This window comes from Dasypus novemcinctus, chromosome 4 (assembly GCF_030445035.2).
Source record: "Dasypus novemcinctus isolate mDasNov1 chromosome 4, mDasNov1.1.hap2, whole genome shotgun sequence".
NCBI classification, from domain to species: Eukaryota; Metazoa; Chordata; class Mammalia; order Cingulata; family Dasypodidae; genus Dasypus; species Dasypus novemcinctus.
The window spans coordinates 111,816,693-111,826,014 of record NC_080676.1 but is presented as its reverse complement, the minus strand read 5'-3'; the positions used below and the strand labels follow the sequence as shown (position 1 = coordinate 111,826,014).

The 9,322-nt window shown below is 32.6% G+C and overlaps 1 pseudogene; it reads left to right on the top strand.

The window, feature by feature from the left end:
- Positions 1-2,879: 2,879 nt before the first annotated feature.
- Positions 2,880-5,342, top strand: LOC101447807 (ADP/ATP translocase 3-like; annotated as a pseudogene).
- The last annotated feature ends 3,980 nt before the right edge of the window (positions 5,343-9,322 follow it).

Sequence of the window (9,322 nt, the reverse complement as noted above, 5' to 3'; positions counted from 1 at the left end):
TTGAATACCAAATAAGAACAAGCAGTTCACAAAATAAAGGAGTAATAATCACTAATAAACCTAGGAAATGAAAGCCAATCCAACTCAGAGCACACATAGAATAAAAAAAGAGAAATTCTCACTCTGAGATATATTTATGAGTCTGATAGTAATAATGCTGTTCATCAAATATATGAAATTTGAAGAAATGTTTTGGAAGTGACACTATGTGGTTGTTAATTTCAAGTATCAATTTGGCTAGGTTATGGTGTCCAGTTGTTTGGTCAGACAAGAACTGGACTGATTGCTACTATGAGGATGTTTCAAGGACTTAAATCTACAGTAAGTTTATTGTACCTATGACTGATCACATCTACGATCTTCTAAGAAGGTTGCCTTCAACAATGGGAGAAATCTCATCCAATCAGTTGAAAACCTTAAAGTGGGAACTGATGACTTCAGCAGTTAGAAGGAAGAATTTCCATCTCTACTTCAGCCAGTCAGCTTCTCTTGGGGAATTCACAGAAAACCTTCATTGGAGTGATTGAGGAAATCTCCCTAAAGTTAAACTCATGGAAACCCTTATTGAAATAATAAACCACCTGCTCAACTATGCAATGCAAGAAACTGTACTTATGAACTGTGTGAGTATACATGAACTTTAACAACAAGAACATAGAACTACTGTAGACCCTTCTACAACCTAAAAAATAGTATGTGGAATATTATTGGATTTACTCTTCTCATCCTGCATCCTCCCTACTCTTAGCTAATAATCTCAAGGAAAAGAACAAAAATCTCTACATAATGAAACAAAATCTAGACAGGATAAAGAAATGCTAGATAAAATTGCAATATTCTGGAACAATTACTTCCAAATAATTACTTCCAAGTAGAGACAACAGAACTTTTGAGCAGTTTTATGTATTGGAAATTTGCATTTTTCATACCCTATTTCAGAATTCTAGGTATTAGTCTATTCAATTATGGGAAAATGCTCCCCGGAATAGTAGACTTGCACTGACTGGTTCTAAAATTATTATTAATTGTGGAGTTAGAAAGTTTTGAGAGCTGCTCATAGCACCTTGATATCAAGCATTAACTTTGAAGTAGAATTTCAGTAGTCAATCAATGGACAGTTTTTGGTTAAGGCATTTCCACTTTTCAAGTTTTGCATCCCTTTTCATCTGTGAATATTTCATCATTGTCAAGGGTAAGGAAAAAACTATAAAACAAGTTGGAACAAAAAAAATCCTAAATATCTAGAGAGAAGAAAGATCACTTAAAGAAGCAGAAAAACTCACTTCTGAGAACAATCCACTGCTATCTTGTCATTCATTTATCTAAAGAAAAAAATACGGATTGCTTACTAGATGTGAGACAGGGAATAAGATATGTTTTCTGTTACACAAAAGCAGAAAGTAATAATTAAAGTATAGCTGAGATCAAAATGGACTAATATGAAAGAAAAATCAAAATGGATCAGGTAAGGGGCTAGAATTCTAATAGAAATGAGAACCATAATTGAGACACTGACATCAGAAATGCCTTTCTCAAACTTGTTTTAGTAAGGAGAAAGATAAAGGACAGTCTCTCCAAGAAAAATGTAAGAAGTTAGACATGAACATGAAGGTAGTAACTGTCAAAAGAGGAGACAACTGACACACAAATCTAGGCAGAGAAACAGCAAAATAGAACAACTACTATAAAAATAAGAAATTAAAAAAAATGTTTAGACCTAATAAAGTACTAAAAAATGAAATCCATAAAGATGTTTAAAGAATTATAAAATATGACCAAGTATTTTCTTTTTATTTCAGGAAAAGAATAAATTGTCATTACTTGAAATGTATAAAGGTATAAATAAATCAAAGCATGTTGGGATATACATGATTATTTTGAGACAGGAAAGAAATTTTGTAAAATTCATCAATTGAGGGGGAAAAAAACCAAACTCTAGTAAAATTCATCATAAATCCCTGGATACATAAGAAGAAAATGTTTATATCCTTAATAAGATCAAGACTACATATCTTAAACCAATACTCAACATCAATATAATATTCAAATACTAAAGCATTTCCATTAAAATGAAGAACAAATTAAAGAGCCCGTTAACAGCATATTATCATTTTGCAAGCTATACACAATGTAATAAATTCAGTGAAGCGGTCTGTTAAACATTTAAATCACAAAAATCAGTGGGGATCCCATACTAGTCTTAATTCCATGAAATGTATATTTCCCTTTCAAAATGGTATTCAAAAACAAGAAATTCAGCGGTAGATCTTAATTGAATGTTATGAGAAGCAAAATCTAAACAGTTTACAAGTCTCATGTAGTTGCTTCATCACCTAGTTTCTTCTTACATGTCTTTCATCAACTTGATGAAAGCTTCAGATTCACCAGCCACTTATCCACTCTTTTAAAGAGTTGTTTCCTGCTACAAGCATTTGCATAGTCTATTCTCTTTACCTGAAATTCTGTAGCACGCTATTATTTTTTTCAGTGCCAGCTCTAGCATGAATTCACGTTTTCTTAAACCTTGTCTCTTTGGAAAGTCTTGCTCAGGAATGCACTCTGTCCCATACACACATATGTGATCCCAGTAATTTCATCCTTCCCTTCATAGATAATTTATCAATTCATAATTTTATTATGTTTTTTATTTATTGCCTCCTACATTTTAAGTGCCATCAAAATAGAAACCACATTCAAAGTACACATACATTGATATATTTTGGAAATAAAGACTGAAAATTACAGTAGCTTATGAAATGGAGTACTTAATATACTTGGTTGCTAATCTACATAACCAGATTGATGTACAACTTAGAGGGACTTTAAATCAAACTCTTGATTGACATAGTGATTCTGAAGTTAAGAATAATAAACAAGCAATGACTGCTAAGTTCAGAAACATTCCTATGGATATAGTAAGTAAGTACAGGATAAATCAACACTCACCATTAGGGAAAAAAAAATCTTCAATACTTCCTTCATATCATACTTCAAAACAAATCCCAGGGAAATTTTAATCATTTTAATTTAATTAAATTTTAACTTTAAAAATACCTAAACAAAAATACAGTTGAAATAACAGGAAAAAGTTTAAAATAACCTTATATAAAAGATAAAATATGAACAACTTTTATATATAATGTATAAATTCATAAGAGAAATGAAAACACATTTAAAACCTATATATTTTTTTATTTAGCAAACTGAAAATTACTTAAACCATGTGCCTCTTAGTAAGGTTTGCTAGGATTTAGAGAAAACGATTTCATATACTACCAACAAATACATATTATCATTATATATGCATTAAAAACATTTAAATATTCATACTCTTCTGCTCACCACCTGCTGTGAAAATTTTATCCATAATTATGATGGTCCTTAAATATTTCCTCATGTTCATAATATTGGTTATAACAATCATGAAAAATTACAACCTAAATATTCCAATGGAGATAGTTTAAATAAATTATATTATAAAATATAAAATTATATTATAAAATATAAATTCAGACAAACTATGTCATTTCAGAAGCACATTCAATAAAAACATAATTTATCTATATATTACTAATCAAATAAAATTGGGGCAGTTAAGACTGAAATAAATTTATTATTACATTCATATACATGCATGCAAAGAAAAAGGATAGGTGATGGAATTATAGGTGTATTATCAAAAAGTTCTACAGTCATTCTATAATAGTTTGTAATAAGAAAAATACTAAAGATTAATAGTCAAAACTAAATTATAATTTATACAACATACCTGTGGCTATTATGTGACAAGAATACTTAAATATGTTTTAATTTAATGATATAGATTCCATTCTAAATTAGTATGGACCCTGCAAACTGATTGAAAAGTAGTGTAATCGTCCACTACTTGATTGTTAATAGATAGGCAATTCTTTATAGGAGTGATATCAGGCACCAAGATAAAAATCTGGAAAATATATCCTTTTTAATACTTGGTATACTTTTTTTTTTGCTTTTAAAAATGAACTAACTTTATCCAGAAGTGTGGGTATATCAAAAATGTTTTAAACCTGCTGAATTTTGATTGATTCATAGTCTTATTTAAAGGAGTAAAGATGTATAAAAAATGTTTATTTCAATTAAACTAAAATATTTCTAATACTTTATCATAGATATTAGTTTACTTATTTGGAGACACTAGTCAGAATTGCATTTTTCATTAATTCTACTTCAAATAAACTAAATATGTTCAGAGAATAAATAAAATTTTATTTTATTCCTCTAATTTCCTACCTCACACAAACACACAAATACAAAATTTTTGCAAAGAAATGAAGTTTAAAGTTTTATTAAAAAGTAGTTTTCAGAATTTGTAGGTAGCAGAATCCTAATTTTCATGGTAAATGCGAATTTTATTCATTTGTCTTTTTTGTTACTATTAATGATTAAACCATAAATATAAATGTTGATTCGTTATATTTTAATATTACTTTAATAAATAAATATATTTTAAAATTATAAACAAATAAGCAATTAAAAAGAAGTTGTTAAGATGGACATAGATATTTATATTGACAATTAGAAATGAATATTGAAATTTTATATCACAGCCATGAATTCACTTCTGCATTTTATTTTGATAGCATACAAAAGAAAAAAAATTCTTAATTACAGGCAAGGAATTCCTTTAAATTACACTCACTCTAATACCTGAAATTGTAGTGAAGAATATAAATTTCTTAGAATTCATTCACAAATTTAGCTACTGCTTCCATTTATATTAACAAATTGCAAAAGTTTTCGATGCCGCTAGGTTGCGCTGAGCCATCTCCTAGAAGGCTGTGGCTCCCATCGAGCGAGTCGAGCTGCTGCTTCAGGTACAACACACCAATGAACGGATCACCACTGACAAACAGTACAAAGTATCGTGGACTGTATGGTCTGCATTCCCAAGGAGCAGGCCGTCCTCTCCTTCAGGAGGGGTAACTTGGTCGATGTCATCAGCTACTTCCCCAATGAAGCCCTCAATTTTGCCTTTAAAGATAAGTATAAGCAGGTGTTGTTTTGGTGGTACAGACAAGCACACGCAGTTCTGGTGGTATTTTGCTGGCAACCTGACCTTCGGTGGGGCGGCTGGAGCCACTTCTCTCTGCTTGGTCTTCCCACTGGATTTTGCCAGAGCTCATTTGGGGTCAATGCTAGGAAATCTGACTCAAAGAGAATTCGAAGGCTTCAGAGACTGCATCGTGAAGAGCACCAAGACTGACGGCATGGGAGGCCTGTACCAGGGCATCAAAGTCTCGGTGCAAGGCAGCAGCATCTACAGGGCAGTCTATTTTGTGCTGAAGAAAACATCAAACTAACATAGCTTATATTTTGCTCCTTTAAGCAATAGTAACAGATTAATTAGAATGAATGAGAAATTTAACAGCCTATTGATAATAGTACCTTTGAAGAGTCATTAATAACATTTATAATAATATTCTCTTCATTTTTCCATCTTATCATTTCCTATTCAACTTTTTAACACAGATAAGGGTACTCAATAAAATATGGTAAATATGGTAAATAAATGAATAATTGAACTACAGTTAACAGCAAACCCCTTGTCTATACTATGGTCCTTAAGATACTCCAGAAGTATCTTATCCTAGATTAATAATTAATAGGTTTATAAATGAAAACTGTTACAACTGCTAACTCTGAGATACAAATTATTCTTCTTACCTGTCATTGTGGCTCAAGGAAATATTTAAAAAAAAAAAACACAGTATATGTACCACTGAAGCACTTATATTTTCCCTTTTTATAATACTTGCACATGTATAAATATCAAATAATTCCTGGCTTTTAAAAGCACTAGGTAGTGTGATATTATGAAAGAGTTAACTATTAGTCAATTTAGTCCCACAGTTTCCTAGAGGAGTGTCTTCCCCATTGTTAGAACCCCTGGGGGTGTCTGTGAACTGTACCTTCCCTTATGAAATTTACCATGTACAGGCACTGTTCCACCAGCTTTTCCATGCCTAACAGCACTTGTCAAGGTGGTGCTTAGCCCACCAGCATCATCCCGACCTACTAAATCAGATGCTCTCCATGTTTTATTTCCCTCTCTTTATGTTTTTTAAATGTTACATTAAAAAATATGAGATCCCTATATACCCCCCACCTCCCTCACTCCACTCCTCCCACGTGAACAACCTCTTTCATTATTGTGGCATATTCATTGCATTTGGTGAATACATTTTGGAGCACTGCTACACCATATGGATAATGGTTTACATTGTAGTTTACACTCCCCCCCAGTTCATCCAGTGGACTATGGCAGGAAATACAATGTCCAGCACCTGTTCCTGCAGTACCACCCAAGACAGCTCCAAGTCCTGAAAATGCCCCCACATCATATCTCTTCCTTCCTCTCCCTACCCTCAGCAGACCATGGCCACTTTCTCCACATCAATTCTACAATTACTTCCATTCCTAATCACAATAGTTCCACAGTAGAATATTAGTAAGTCCACTCTAGTCCATACTATGTTCCTCCATCCTATGGACCCAGGGATGGTTATGTCTGCTCCACCTCTATATCGAGAGGGGGCTTAGATTCCACATGGATGATGTATGCAATTCTCCTGCTTGCAGTTGTAGGCACTCATGGCTCCCTACAGTAAAAAGCAATCACAGTTGGTGCTGAAGGCAGGGAGAGGGAAAAATAGGTGTAATATGGGGGCATCTTCAGGACTTGGGAATTGTCATGAATGGTATTGCAATAACAGATACAGGCCATTATATATCCTTGCTTGACCTACAGAATGGAGTGGGAGAGAGTGTAAACTACAATGTAAACTATAATCCATGCTGTGTGGTAATGTTCCAAAAATGTGTTCATCAATTACAATGTATGTACCACACTAATGAAAGAAGTTGTTAATGTGGGGAAAAGAGGGAGGTGTGGGAAGTGGGACATATGGGGATCCTATATATTTTTTTATGTAACATTTTACATAATCTAAGTATCTTTTAAAAATAAATAAAAAATATTATATAAAAGCAAAAAAAAAAGAGAACACCTTTCAAATCTTTTTTTGCAGGATGACATGAGACATTCAAAATTTTAACAAACTTGAGCTAGGAAAAGTGAATGTAATTTTTCTGGGTGGAAAGGAGCTGAAAGGAGGTTAAATTCAACCTCTGTTCTTAATCTACTCTTAGTTTGAGAAATTGTAGCAAGCAGAGGGTTCTTTGGTCTTTAGTCTGATAGTCTATCACGAAAGGTCTGCAGAAGCCTGAAGACAAGGATATTGAGTTTTCACCAAATGTCAAAGTTTGCCCAAAAATGTGCATTCTGTGAACCCTAAGAAGCATAGTTTTCTCTAGCTACATAACTACTGACTACTATCCCTATCCAGTCACTATTATTAATGAAAATATATTTGGATGTAGCTGGAATAAGTAAAGGCACTTAAAATTTGTTAGGCAGATCAGAAAAAGAAGGAAATACATTTCCTCAGAATAAAATGAGACTTGGACTCATTACTGAGAAAGTCACTTCCTCTCTTCCACTAAAGGTACTCAAAAATCTAGATTCTATTTACCACTAAGACATATTTTGTCTTAAGACATAAAATAAAGTTTTTACAAGTCAAGTTTTCTTTACACTTGACTAAGGAGAGAGGGGAGTAAATATTCAGGAAGAAAAAAATTTAGGCTACCCAGTAATCTCTCCTTGCTTTTTAAAAGAAAGGTACAAATAAACCTATTTTCTTTTGTTTTGCTGAACTACAAAATAAACATAGCATGAAGCTTCTGATGTCAATTCATTGGCAAATATCAAAGCACATTTGGCATAACAATGTATATCCTGTCAATATGTTTCCTTTTTGTTAGAGACTACTCTCTTCAGTTACATCTTATCTCTAAAGGCAGAAAGTTGCTTGACTTCCAACATAGCTAAGTCTTAATAAGCAACTCTATCTCCTACCTTCCAGAGTGATTGACCAGGTTCTTTTTCATTAAGTTAAAACTGGGTAAAATCAATTTCTCAATTCATTGCAGTTTGCTATCTTATTAGACAGATGATCTAGTGAACAGAATGTGTCAAATCACACACTAGACTTTTAAGTATTTAATCTCACGGAATGTTCCAACAGAAAAGTGCAAAAGGAATGCTATTCCTTGAAGATAGAAAATACCTTCAAGTAATAAGATTTTACCATTGCCAATTATAAGATATTAGTCTGCTTTGGGATATAAATAAATATGATCATATATAAATATAAATGCATTAGTACAATAATCAGCAAGGAGAAAATAGTTTTAAGTCATACATTTGACAAATATAATCACCATATATATACGTGTTCTGAACAAAATTCTTATATTTCCCATTTTTAGGTAATGATAAGAAAGAAAGAAATCATTAGTAAGAAGGGTATTTACAAATGGGCTTGGTCTTTTTTCATTCCTAAATAAGCCAGTATTTTAGTGAAAAGTCTCTTTTGTTAAAATTACCCATGAGCAGTAGAGAGATAGATAGATAAGAGAGAGAGAAAAAATAGTTTCTTTCCAAAAAAAAGACAAAATATTCTCATGACATTTTATTTTCCAAATTATGAAATTCAAATAATTTTCAACAAGTTTTATTAGAGTTACAGAAAATCTAAATTCCATATGTTTTAAGATGTTTGTCTAAATTGTTATAACTTTTGTGCCCACTAGCTATTTCTGTTAATTGGTGAAAATTTCTAAAGTGTGTTTTCTGAAAGCATACTCACAGAAATATAAACAGATTATTTTAAATCAATTGTGGGGGTTTGGAGCTACATGTACCCAAGGAAAACATGTTCTTAAACTTAATTCATTCCTGTAGGCATGGACCCTTGTAAGTAGGCCCTTTTGGTGAGCCTACACAGTTAAAGTGTATCTCATCTCAGGATGGGTCTTAATCCTATTACTGGATTTATAAGAGAATGAAATTCAGACTTCGGGAAAGTCATAGGCAGCAGCCAGAAACTGAAATCAAGGGACACCAGGAAGAGAATGGAGAGGCCAAGAGAGGCAACCATGTGCATTGCCATGTGAAAGAGGAGCTCAGGACAAGGATCACCAGCAGTCAGCCACAGAATGCCAGTCTTTGGGAAGAAAGCACTGCCATGATGACATCTGGATTTGGACTTTATTTTAGTCTCCAAAGAGTGAGCTAATAAATGCTCATTCTTTAAACAGTTTGATATTTTATGAGCCCCAAAAAAGAGAAAGATTATGTTTGTAAACTAGTCTGTTGCTATGGATGTGAAACCCTTTGAATGCATTAGATTCAGCTGACATGTCTTGAATAAATTAC